Raw genomic sequence first — 14,474 nt, 5'->3', positions numbered from 1 at the left:
AAGGAATGAAAACCCAAAATCCCTGTAAATGTTCATTAAAACTAATAAAATTTAATAATAAAAAAAAGATAAAAAAATTAATGAGTGAAAACTCACTCTTTCTGTAAACTTTCATTAAAATCACAATAAAAAGAATTAAAAAAATATTTATTTACCTGAGCCCTGACACTAATTTATAGCATGATCTGAAAAATCAAAACCTCTTCTGTAATGATTTGTAGACAATAAATAGTGTGCTCCTTAACTTACTTATTTGCTTAGTCATCTTAAATATGAAATTTGGTTTATTTTTTGAGCATCTGCTTTGTAACTTCGAGGTCATGATTTGAGAGCGCCTGTGAAAAGATGCAGGGCTTGAGATGTAGTACATTGGGGTTCAAATTGGCAAAGACCAAAAGATTTCTGTTTCAGTTCTCCCATGTCATTTTCCTCAATTCTGTGCCAAGTGCTATCTCCCCCTACTCCAAGCTTTTCCCAGGAGACTCAGGATTGTTAAAATTTAGCAAGTTTAAGCAGCACCTGTGGTGCTTGCTACAAATGTAGAAATCCCAATTCAACACGTCTTGGGTGCTGCCCAGGATCTGTGTTTCAAATAAGGACCCAGGTGCTCCTGACACAGGTGGCCGTGGACCACACTGCGAGAAAACATTGTTGAGGCAAATTTACTTCGAAGTAAAGAAGACTTTAAAGAAATTGGATTTTATAATAAGTGACACATGGCTGACAGGTGGTTAGCAAGAGGCCTGGAGTAATGTGAAATTTTCAAGGGCAGGGAGAAAGGATTTTAATAAAGAAGATTTATAAAATATTAATAAAGGATCATGAGTTGATTTGGTTAGAAGCAGGTATGGTGGTTATCAAAATAGGACAGTAATTGATGGGAAGGATAGGTTTTTGTAGGCAGATACAAGATTCTGAGAAGAGATTATTACCAAAGAGATTGTTTAGTTACTATAGCTTCAACAAAACACCCCCAAACTTAGTTTTGTAAAAGCAACCATTTTGTTGTGCTCAAGGATTCTGTGGGTTAGGAATTTAAACAGGGCACACAAAGTTTGCTAGTTTCTGCTTCAAGATGTGTGTAAATACTCAATGGCTTACTAGGTGGGGATAGCTTACTAGGTGGGGCTTAGAACGATCTGTAAGCTCTGTCATTCTTTGGCCTGGCATCTGGGATGCACTGAGTTGAAGGTTAAGACTGTCAAGCCAGTATCTACACATGGCTTTCTCACAGTACCAGGCCCCAGGTTAGTTGAACTTCACTGTAACAGCTCTGAGCTTCAAGCATGATTGTTCCAGAAAACAGTGACATCATCATAGAGTTTATGACAGAGTCTCAGAAGTCACAGGATGTCACTTTTGCCAAATTGTTTTGAATAAATCAGTACCCACGTTCAAGAGGAGGAAAATGAAATTCTACCTCTTGATGGAGTTGTGAAGATTTTTGTCTTTTCAATATCAAGTTGTAAAGTCTATTCGAGACTGTAGTCTTTGATCTTCTTCACTAAGTGCTTTAATTCTTCACTCTTTATCTGCAGGTTGCTGAGGAGTCTCCAATTCTGATATCAAAATCTTCTTTGTATGGTACAATTTACTGAAATATTTGCTCAGAATACAGATTGAATAGGTATGGAGAAAAGCTACAACCCCGATGCATACCTTTCCCAATTTTAAACCATACAATATTTGCTTATCTTTCACCACTGGACCAGTAGGAGGTGAAGAATAGACTTTGAACTGTGGTGCAGAATATTGAATATCCCGTGGACTGCCTAAAGAATGAATAAATCTGTCTTGAAGGAAGTACAACCATGGTGCTCCTTCGGGGCAAGAATGGTGTAACTTTGTCTCGCATAATTTGAGCATAATGTCAGAAGGACCTAACCTTGGAAAAATACATTATGCTGTGAAAGATGGAGAGTCAGAGAAAGAGAGGAGGACACTCAGAGAGATGGAGTGACATAATAACTGTACCAATAGGTTTAAGCATAGTAGAGACTGTTAGAATAACGTTGGGTAGAGCAAGGTTCACATCTGTTGTCCATAAGGTTTCTATGAATTGTAGTCAATTTGAGGGTATCTAACAACAACAACAACATGATGTGTTACTAGCAAAGCCTTATTGTAGAAGAGTATATGGTCTGAACAATATCTTGCCATCTTTGGTATATAAAGTCTGTCCCAGAGATTATGAAAGTAATCTAGAGATCTGAGTGGCTGGAAGGAGGGAATAAAATGGATCAATCTGTTTTGGTGAGTTTATTCAATATAAAGTGAGCTCTGGAAGATTGGTGGTAAGAAGTTTCGCTGGTTCCACCAGCTGCTCTGAGGAAGAAAGATAAGTAATCTTCTGTGTGATTTGCAGCCTCTGAAAACCCACTGGAAAGCCAGCTATGAGCTGGTTCCAACTTGACAGCACATACAACAACATTCAATTCAATGCCATATAACAATGGAAATTACTATAGGGTAAGTATATATATGATAACAATCACATATTTTGTGTAGGTGAAAATTTAAGTTGTGGAATACTTACAGAATGCCCTTGATTTTCAAAGGTAAACATAATAAAGGGATATATTTGTAATAACACTCGAAAGAAAAGACACAATGTTAAGAATCACAGAAACAAAATGAGGATCACTATAACTTCAAGAGTTTATAGGTGACTGGGTACACAATGATGTCTCTGTGAGAACTAAAGTGAACCTGACTCAAGCAATGGTATTTGCAACTGTCTCACAGGCATGTGAAAGCTGGACATGACTAAGGAAGACCAGAGAAAAAGTGATGCATCTGAGTTTTAGTTCTCGCAAAACAAATGCCAGAGAAATGAATAGATCTTTCACGGAAGAAGTGTAGTGATAATGTTTCTTAGAAGTCAGGATGATGAGACTTTGGCTCATTAGTTTAGACATGTTATCAGGAGTGTCCAGTTCCTGGAGAAGGATGTCACACTGGATGAAATCAGTTACAAAAGAGATGGATTATCACAGTGGCTACAATGGACTCAAACACAGCAAAGACTGTGACGATGGGTCAGGACTGTGCAGGATTCTATATCTTGAGTTGCTTGGAGTCAGAACTAACTAAACAACATCTCAAATTAGCAAACAGTACTCTACTTTTAAGATGAGGGAATTGGTTCATTGTTGGTCATTCTGTTATATTTGTTTGTTCTTTTGTCCGGGTTGATTGAGTGATTACTTACTTACTCACTCATTCTCTAAGTGTGTATTGAGAGTCTGCTATGTGCTCTACACATGTTTTAGCAGAATATAATGATGAATTAGATATTTACGCTCCATGTCTTTCAGAAGGGGTTATAATGAAGAGCTATACAATGTGCCAAACAATTAAATAGGAATAATGTACAGTGAGCTATGCTTTTTCATAGGAGGATAAGTTTATAATAAATATGCTATATAATACAAGGACAGGGTTGGGACTAGTCCATAGAAACTAGGGCTAACTGAAGCTAGGAATTTGGGTATCAAGAGTAATCATGAAACTTTATTTGCCTTTTTGCATGCCTTTTCTCTCTTTGCAGATACCTCTACTTTTAAAGTTCCCATAGTAAGAAACGGGGCCGTTGATAGCCTCAATCCTTGATCCTAAACTCTAGTGGCTTAAATAACCATAGAGAACAATTGCCTGAGAAAGAAGCCTCCAATGTCCATACTGCCATGTTTAAAGTTCGTATAATTCCCTAAAAGTAACAGAGTGTGAAGAAAAACAGCAATAGAACTGGATTCATATATTAAAAGATGACTTTAATTAGAGCTTGAAGAACAGTTTGGGGTGAGCTGATGTTGATAGGTGCTATTGAGTCAACTATGACTCAGAGTGAACATAAGAAGAGCCAGCCGAACTTTGCCATCCTTATAATCTCTCTGACACACTGTGGCCCATTGCTGAAGTCACTGTATCAATCTATATCATTGGGGTCTTTTTCTCACCTTTATCTTTTCAAGCACAATGTCCCCCTCCAAGCAATAGCCTTGCTTAGCTACATGTCCAAAATATGAAAGATGAAGCTTCACATCTTTGCCTCCAAGGAGTGCGCTGGTTCCACTTTTCCCAAGACATGTTTACTTGTTCTTTTGGCAGTCCATGGACTGCTCAGTACTCTTCTCCAGCACCTCAACTCAAAGGTATTGATTCTTCTTCTTCTGTCATCCTTGTTTATGTGAAGCTCTCTAATAAGTAGCAGGTGATTGAAAGGATGATGGCTTGAATCACACTCACTTTAGTCTTAAAACTAACATCATTGCTCTTCAGTATTTTGGAGAAGTCCCTGATAGTGGAGGTCCCCAGTGCAAAACATTTTTTGATTTCCTGACTGCTGGTATCAAGGGTGTTGATTGTGGGTCCAAGGAAAATGAAATAATCAAGAACTTCATTTTTTCTTCATCGATCATAATGTTGACTTTGAAAAGAATGGTCATCCCAGAACACTTAATTGTGTTCATATGGAATCTATACCTAGACCAAGAAGCTGTTGTTCAAAAGGAGCAAGGGAGTACTACATGGTTTCAAATTAGGAAGGATGTGCGTCAGAATTGTATCATTTCTCCATATTTATTCAGTCTATGTACTGAGTAAATATTTCGTGAAACCAGACTCTATAAAAAATGTAGTATCAGGGTGGAAGGAAGACTCATCAACAATATGTTTTATGTAGATGACACAACTTTGGTTGCTGAAAATGAAGATTATATGAACTGCTTGCTGCAGAAGATCAAAGACTTGGTATGTATTACCTTTCAACATCAAGAAGACAAGAGTTCCTCACTACAGAACAACAGTCAAAATTATGATAGTTGGGGTAAGTAGGTGGCAGTAATTAGGCTAAATCAGAGATGAATATAAGTTAGATGTTCATTGTACACTAGAAAGAATAAGGTCTGGGTAGTGGCAACATGTGGGTAAATGAGGGTTTTTATTTTCTACTGAATTGGAATTTTACAAACTTACGTCATTAGACTATTTTTCTAAAAAAGTCCGTCACCCAGAGATATGGAATGTTTTCATGGCAAATAAAATAATCTTTAGAAGATGAATGTAGGAGGAGGGTTACGATGGGATTCTATCTTCCATGCCGGAGATCTGGCTTTAATTCCCAGCCAATGTACCCTATGTGTAACCAGCACTTCTCTGCCAGGGGAGTCATGTATGCTGATATAATGCTGAACAGGTTTTATCAGATTTTCCAGACAGATTAGGAAGAAATACCTGATGATAAGCTTTGGAAATTAGCAATGAAAACCTATGGATCACAGAGTATGGGTCCTGTCAGAATTAGGTGATAGTTCAGGACCTGGGGCACTGCTTTCCTGGGTTGTGCTCTGCATTATCTTGAACTAGGGGCCAAGTTGACTGTAACTAATAGCAACAATCTGAAACGAAGACAATTGAAACAAACTCTTGCTGTCCAGTCAATTTCCAGCTCATGGAGACGACCCCCCCACACCATCCCCCGAATAATTATTCAAATCAGTGTAGCCAAAGATCTGAGAAACAAGTCCAATTCTCTTTGACCCAGAGCACTCAAATGTGATTGTCAGAGATCTTCTCTCATTAACTATGAACTACAACACAACCAAAACCAGATCGTAGTGCTATGCATTTTTTTGGTGGGGGGAGAGGGGAGGATGTCTGGAAATACCACAGAAAACTTGAAGAAAAAGGGGAAAATATGGGGAGAGGGTTGTTATTTTACTCTTTCCAGTGATCTTTCAAGTTGACTCAAGATAATTTGCTGTTCTAAGCATTAATTAGCTTGAACTCTTCTTTAAAATCTCTTGGCAGATATCCCTAGTGGTTGCTAGATATTTCTATTTTGTACAAGCCAACATGTATAAGATGCTTTCATTCTTCTAATTATCCAAGCTTCATCCTTCCTTATGATGCTGACATTATGTAGGTGACTGATAAAGCCATTTTGAGGCCTCTTTTGCATGTGTACTTGTTCCAGTGGCTTTATTTTCTTTGACACAATCAGAAAATAGATCCAGATCCTGGTGGTCTAGTGATAAGGAATTGTGCTGACAAATCAAAGATACGTGGCTCAAATCTATCAGTTGGAAAGATAAAGTTACTTAAGGATGAGTATTCTCCGAGAGATTTACTGTCTCTGAAAATCCCCTGGAAGTAATCAATGAGTTGACTTGATGTATACAACAACAACACTTAGGAAGAAAAACAGTAATGCAAATTGAGGGCCTCTGGTGCTGTGGTCTGTAGGGAGTTGTGCTGTTAACCCAGAGGTCATGCATTTCTGGCGCTTTGCAGCCTTGGAAACCATTAGAGGATCAACTACAAATCAATTCTGACTCAATGGCAATTAATTGAGAATTAAAAAATTAGGCATGAAAGTTATTCCTTATTTGGTCTTGGAAAAAGATTTACATCTGAAAAATATTGCAAATACTACAAAATACAGAAAATAACAAAATAACACATATTTTCCATTAGTGCACTAACACACTTTAATAACATTTTTTTACATTACATCTTTAACTATGTACTTAATGATCATTACTTTATAAGCTAAGGGTTATAAATCTTTTCTATAGTGAAGATAATAAGATAATTTTTTCTACAATTTGGTGAATTAAAAAAAAAATAATAGTTTAGAAAAGCTTTAGCTTCCCAGGTCAGTATTGGGATTCATATGAATTTTTATTATCTCAAATTTGTGGAAAACAAACCCTCTACATTTTTTTAAAAATGTCAATAAACTGCTTTATATTTATCACAGAGTGTAGTAAAATTCTGTATTCTATAAAGTTAGGAGTTCTGATAAATCCCATTTTGTATAACTATTATCTGAAGTGAGAAAGAAAAGTGTGCTTATAATTATATAATTATAAAATATATATTGTTGCTGTTATGTGCTGTCGAGTCACCTGTGACTCATAGTGGCCTTATATACAACAGCCCTAAACCCTGCTCTTTCCTGTGCCAATCTCACTGTCTCCAACACTCCGATCCTCATTACCCCAGTCACTGAATCAATCCATCTCATAAAAGGTCTTCCTCTCCTGCACTATCCCTCCACCCTCCCAAGCATGACATACTTCTCCAAGGACTGTCCCTCCTTGCAACACATCCAAAACGGAGAAAGCTTCAGAATCCTTGCCTCCAAGAAGCAGCCTGGATCTCTTAGCAGTCCATGGTATATTCAATACTCTTCTCCAACACCACAGCTCAAAGGCATCAATTCTTTCTGTCATCCTTAGTCATTGTCCAGCTTGCTGGTGCATAGCAAATGATTGCAAAGAACATGGCTTTCCCAGTGCAATTTGTCTTTTAATTTCCTGGCTGCTGGTGCCAAGAGTGTTGATTATGGAACCAAGCAAACTAAAGCTGTGAACAATCTCAATCTCTTCACCATCCGTCATGATGCTGCCAATTGGCCCAGTGGTGAGAACCTTTGTTTTCTTGATATTGAGCCTCAATTCATACTGAAGGCTGAAGTCCCTGACTTTATGCAGCAAGCACTTCAGGTCCTCCTCAGTTTCAGCAAGCAGGACTGTGAGGAGAAATGTGGCATCAGGATTGGAGGAAGACTCATCAGCAAAGTACATGTTAAATTATCAAATATATTCCTGATATTAAAAAAGCACCTGTTTTGACTGATCATCAGTGGAAACCAAATTTTAATGCACTTCTATTTTTATACATGATTGCTGGAAAAATTTTCTGTGGACTGGTTTATGACTTTTAAAATTTTTTTCTTTCGTTAGCATTTATTTTCTTGGAGAGTTAAAATCCTTAAGCATCTTATTTTGCAGCAGAACCTGGATCTAGTACCTTCATGTCAAAACTGCAAGTGCATTGTTAGCCCTAGGGCAAAGGAGTGTTTCAGAAAACCAGTGTTTCCTAGAGAAGTTCACTAATAACTGATTTACACAAGAAAATGACTGAAAAACCATATTAACAAAACCCACTAAGTCCAAAATAAGTCTTTCTTCTAACAAATTGCCTCTGGTCTGATCCAAGAAAGGCAATAACCACCTAAAAACATGTGGGACTTCAGAGCTATCCAACAGGAAGAAGGTGATATGAAATGAAAGTAGAAGTAAAAAGACATAGTAAATTAGCCAATCAATTTACTTCTTATTTCTACAAATTTGTCAGAAAGATAAATGATGGAATATGCAAATGAAATGATATAAAGTGTTCCTTGAGTCCTTTCTGGGATCATGAAAGGGAATCAGGCAGATGAGGGGCCAAATATTTATCTTCACTAACTTTATGATCATTCATATGATTGCTATGTGTTGCACTTAACAACAACAACTTTATGATAAATATATCTTTGCCCTCAACTCTAACTTTAGCTCTTAATTGCTTATACTCAGACAATTGTATCCACATACTAATTAACTTTTCTGGATAAAGTCTTAACACTCAACAAAGTTACATAGGAGAGCATAGTAGATTTCTTTTTCAAAATGACTTTTCGAGCCATCCACTTTGACTTCCACTACATGATGATGTGAATATTAAACAAGATGTTGCATTAATGATTTGTGATAGGATTGGTTAGTATTGCTATTCCACAATGTTTCATTTGAACAGGTATAGCAGTGAAGAAGGGAATCTTACCAGCAAGGAAAAAAGAAGCAGAGAATGAACCGTACATCATTTGGGGCCAGAGATACTTACACAAGTCAGACGAGGAATTTCACAAGAGCAATAACAGACATAACCAGGAGCCCAAGACTGATATGAGACAGGGCTGACTTGGGCTTGCTGCCCTGTGGAGCCAGAGTCAGGGACATTTGCTCCACCTTACTGGAGGAGTGAATGAGGATGCCGTAACTGGTAGGACTAAGAGAACTTTATAATACTGATTTAGGCTGTGAGGTTCAAGGTCACAGGGCCTGTGGGTGCATTGAGAAGTTGTCCTGATTGATGAAATATATCCTGTTGCCAACATGAATTATAACTTCCTTAACAAGCCTGTTAATGATGCTTATAGTTCTGTAAGATCTATATGGCTATTGCAACACATCTCAGAGCTAGTGGTAGAGTGCTGACAGTTCTTGGTTAGTATTGAAATTAGTAGAAGAAGGTGCAAGAGCGTGTGGACAGTGTCTGATCTCATAGAAACCAGTTTTGTTGTATGGATGTTGTTAATGAGAACAGTTCCCCCTTGTGGAGTTAAAAGAGGTCAGAAGTCATTGCTTTCATGCTGTCTACACTCTTTTACACGTTATTGTTATATGCTGTTGAGTCAGTACCAACTTATAGTTGATTCTGGCAGATTTTCAGAGGCAGTAAAACCACATAAAAGTTGATTTTCAGTCTTTTTTTTCTGTAGAGGAGTTAATGGATTTGAATCAAGTGCTTTTCAATTGGTAGAGCAGCTCCTTACGACTAGGTCACTATATCTTCTTTATACATATTGTTGTTTTGCTGTGTACTATCAAGTTGGAACCAAACCATAGCTGACCCTCCAGCAGATTTCCAGAGTGAGTTAATTGCGCAGGAGGAGACTGCCCCTCTTTATCCCACAGAGCAGGTTGAGGATTCTAACCAAGAGCCTTCAGGATTATAGTGCAGCTTCTTAACACTAGGCCACCAGAGCTCCCCTTTAACACATAGATACTACAAAAATTTTCCTCTTATATTGTTTTCATCATAGTACTGTCTACTAAGGCCATTGAATCTCAAAGTCAGGAAAGCAAATATTCTTACCACTGGACTGATACGCAGTGCCATGATGGATGGAGAGGAGATTGAAACTGTCAACAGCTTCATCTTGCTTGGATTCACAGTCAGGAAATAAGAAGACACATTGCATTGGAAAAATCGGCAGTTAGGGACCTTTCTAAATCATTGAGGAGTAGTGATGTCAAGTTGAAGACTAGGAGGCATCTGATTCAGGTCATCGTCTTTCTGATTGCTTTTTGTGCATATGAGAGCTGGATAATGAATAAAGTTGACAAAAAAATTGATGTCTTTGGCTTGTGGTGTTGGAGAAGAGCACCGAACATGTCATGGATAGCCAGGAGAACAAACGGATATGTCTTGGAGAGGATGCAGCCCGAGTGCTCTTTCGAGGCAAGAATGATGAGGCTTTCCCTCACATGCTTTAGCCATGTTGCTAGGAGGGGCTATTACTTGGAGAAGGACACGATGCTGGGAAAGGTAAAGGGTTGGTGAAGGAGAGGAAGACCCTCAACCAGGTGAATTGACACGGTGACTGCTGCAATGGACTCTTGTGTGTCAGGAAGTGTGAGGATGGTGCAGGCTAGAACAGAGTTCTAATCTCTTGTTCATAAGGTTGCTATGAGTTGTGCCTGACTTGAAGGCACTTAACAACAACAACAACAATGACATTGAACACTTACACAATAAAGATTATATCCTTTAGTTTTATTCTCAAGTTCTCTATGATCTGGTAATAATCTGTTGTTGCTGTTGATGACCGTCAAGTAGAGCAAGACTCAGAGCAACCCCTATGAACAAAAGGCCTGAAGCTTTTCTATACCTACCAACCTTTATAAAAAGCCATAGAGTTATCAGAGGCATGTTGTTTAGGAAGTGGATGCCACTCCTGCTTCCATACATATATGTATATATAATAATCTAGCTTCATAAATCTTTATTTTATGGTTTTGTACACGAAGGAAAATAAGCAAGCATTTATTGCTGGCCTGCTAAGTGAAAGGCATTCTGTCAAATGGTAATGTTTTTGATTCTTAAAACAATCTCACAAAATTTACACAAGGAAGAAAGGAGCTCAGAGAGAATAGCAGGAATTGGAAAGCATATCTACCTCCTATCAGCTCTCCTGCTCTACCCACTCTTCTCTGTATTTCTAGCTTAGTTCTTGACTATGTGAAGGTGAAGATGGCTACAATAAGGCTTTCAATCTTAGTCTTTTAATGGATCATTATCAAGACCCTCCATTACTACAGGCCTTTTCCACCCCTGAATTTCTGTAGCATTTGATTCCAGTGTATTCAGTGGGCATATAGCCTACACTGCCTTGCATTTTAAACTTATTGAATTCTGTGTGTTTCAGCTATAACTTGGTTGTAAGGGTTGGGGTTGTTATTTTTGTTTGTTTTTTCTTTTTAAGAGAATGACTGATGTCCTTGTAAACCCTGGCAAGGTTACCTATATAATAGACAATCCTAGAATCAGTATGTTTGTTCAGCAGAGAGACCCACAATCTCAAGATTAAATTCAAAGGAGAGGTAATAACCAGTGTCTTCTCTCACAATTTTCTTTACACCATCCCCAGGTGGACTGGAAAGGAGAGTTATCACTGCAGTTTGGTTTCAACTTCTCAGAGGAGCAGCTGTGGACTGACAAGGCTTTGGAGAATACTAAGAGAGCATGAGAAACTGGTTAACTCCAGCTGACGCAGCCACGCTATTCCCCAAAGCACCACTCTCAGGGGTGACTGACATGCCCATCAGCTTCAGCAGTGATGGCAGGAGGAGATGCAAGAACGCAGCTCCCTCGGGGTTATGAGAATTTGAACTCAGCTCCCTGGGGGTTGTGAGCATTTGGACTGGAGAAGAACTTGAAATTTTCTAAATCACCCTGACACTTGCCCAATGTTCTCTAATAAAATTGTAAGTTTACCTTGCTGTGATATTTACTGCTGGTTTTTCTCTTAAAGAGCACTGAATTTACTTCTAAAGTTTTATTTCTTTTGAACTTTTTATTGTAGAACACTTGAAACATGTGAAAGGAGAGGGAATAATATGAAAAATCCTCAAGTAGTCATCATAAACCTTCAAAAAGGAATGTCCTCCGGTCAATTTTGTTTCAAGTGTTCCCACACCATCACCAACTTCATGCTTGGACTATTTTGAAGCAGATTCTAGACATCATTTTATGTCATATTTTACTTAGAAAAATTATGAAAAAAAAGAATAATGAGGGAAAAGGTAATTATATCATTTTATAATGTTACTATTTTAACAAGAATTATAACATTTGGCTTTTATTTAATTATGCAAATATAGTTGTGCAGAATATCTATCTCTGCATTATAAAAATCATGAATACGGAAATTCCAAAGAACAGCAAAAAGAGGAAGCTTAATCTTGTCCATCTTGTTTTAATATGCGAAGCTAGTTCGCAGGAATAAGTAAACTATCCAGCCAAATAGTGGCCATATACCTCTGCTGGGAAACACTTTCAACTCCATTTATATGTATTTGTATTATACCAAGCCAGTTTCTTAGCAACACATTTCTAGAATGTGCTTGACTTTAGGATGGTCATTGGGTTATCAAGATTTTCTCAAGTCATTTTTCAGATCTTTTGAAAAAATCAGTGTATGAGGCAAATGGAAGGGGAAACATGTATTGTTGGCAAAAGGCATTTCACTCCTTATCAACTTACTCTTTATATCTGTCTTCCTTTTGCCATTAAAGAAGAGAACACTAGCAGCAAACTTAGAACTCAAATCCAGTGAGAAAAATAAAATATGGACAACTTTAAAAGATATTTACAAATCCGAGAAGAAAGCTAAAAGAACCTTGGTGATGCATTGATTAAGTGCTTATCTGCTAAAGAAAAGGTTGCTGGTTTGAACCCACCAGCCTCTATCTATATGAAAGAAAGATGTGGTATTCTGTACAGCCTTAGAAACCAGTGAGGCTCATTCTTCCTTTGTCCGGTAATATCACTGTGAGTTAGAATCAACTTGAGAGAAGCCAGGTTTGGTTTGGTTTTTTTCTGTAAGGAAACTCAGTCAATGCCTTTGGTTTTCCACTTGATAAAGCCTCTCAGTGTCTCTTCGAAGGTATTCAGGCTGTCTTCCTGGTTGCTATGATGAGACAGATGTGAAATTTTTTTTCTTGCCATGAATTGTATAGGCTTCAGCTGTCAGCTCTACTGACTAAGCCAGCCTGCAAGAGAGATCAGTTCAGGCCTTTTGTTATTTTTATTTTTTGTGAAAGTTAAGAAAATGACTAATGTAAGAAAAGGCCCTGCATTTATAAATTCCACTGAAGATGCTTTGCAAAGGGGTAAGTGGCTAAGTGATAGAAGTAGTTAAGCTGATGAAAAGTTCCTGGGTGGTACAGTTAATGTACTTGGTTGTTAAATGAAAAATTGCATGTTTGAGTCCCTTCAGAGGCACCTTAGAAGAAAGGCTTGGTTATCTAGTTTCTAGAAATCACTCACTAACTCTTTGCCAGTGAGATCAGAACTGAGGTGTGCTGATCCTCCACTGAGTTTCTAAGGCAGTAAATCAGAAATAACTTGGTGGTGGTAGGTTGTTGCTGGGGTTTGTTTGTTTGTTTGTTTATGTATTTATTTTGTAATACAACTGGTGTTTAAGCAACGTCCAAATCATATGACATCCTATCTCACAAAATGAATTGTAGATAGTAAGTAGAGTGTGGATAAGCATAGAAAACCTTGAATATCCCTTCTAGGAGGAATGATCTTATTATGTGGAATTTATTTACTTTCTACTAGGAAAATTAATCACTTTTAAAACTGTATCGCAGAGGGTTACAGTGCATACCAAGTTCTCATTGACTCAACCCATCACAGAAAATTTATGCTGCTCAAATAGTTGTTGTTGTTGTTATGTGCCATCGAGTTGTTTGTGACTCATAGGGACCCTATGTACAAGAGCCCTAAACCCTGCTCTATCCTGTGCCAACCTCGCTGTCTCAAACACACTCATTCCCACCACTCCACTCACAGACTCGATCCATCTCATCAAGGGTCTTCCTCTCCTTCGCCGCCCCTCCACTCTCCCAAACATGATGTCCCTCTCCAAGGACCAGTCCCTCCTTGCAACATGCCCAAAGTATGTCAGAGGAAGCTCAAATAGTAGCTAAAATAATATAGGAATATATACATATACCTTGAACTCTGGTGGGACAATGTATCACATGTCACACAGTTAGGTCAGCAGTTTGAATCTACCAGTTGTTCCAAGAAAGAAACCTTGTCAAGGTCATAGAGGGTCTCTGTGAGTCAATATTGACTCTTTGGCAAGTGGGGTATGTATATAGGAAGGTGCTGTGTACCGTATTATTGAAGCTGACCTGTAGTTGACCCTCTTGTGAGTTTTCAGAGGCAGTTAATGGCATGGGAGGAGATGACCCGTTCTTCTTCTGTGGAACAGCTTGTGGCCTCGAACCACATGCCTTCGGGATTGTAGCATAGCTTCTTTCCACTAGGCCACCAGAGCTCCCTATAGGAAGGTAGGAGAAGGAAAAAGGTGCTGCCGCTGGTGGTTTACTATTATAAGTTAGAACATTTTTGGAGAATTTGGGAATGTGAGTATCATACTTATCTTTTGTTAATATGAAATTGTGGGCAAATTGTTAGTTAACTAATGAGAAAGATGATCTTAAAATATTCTTACTCTTGTTAAAAACTGAAATTATAAAAACAAGAGCAGAAATAAATGAAATAGAAAACAGAAAAACAATTGAAACTATCAACAAAACTAGGAGTTGGTTCCTTGAAAA

This window comes from Elephantulus edwardii, unplaced genomic scaffold, assembly GCF_000299155.1.
Source record: "Elephantulus edwardii isolate Elephantulus edwardi_28Jun2011 unplaced genomic scaffold, EleEdw1.0 scaffold00053, whole genome shotgun sequence".
NCBI lineage: Eukaryota > Metazoa > Chordata > Mammalia > Macroscelidea > Macroscelididae > Elephantulus > Elephantulus edwardii.
The sequence above is the reverse complement of the archived record's forward strand: the minus strand, read 5'-3'. Positions refer to the sequence as shown.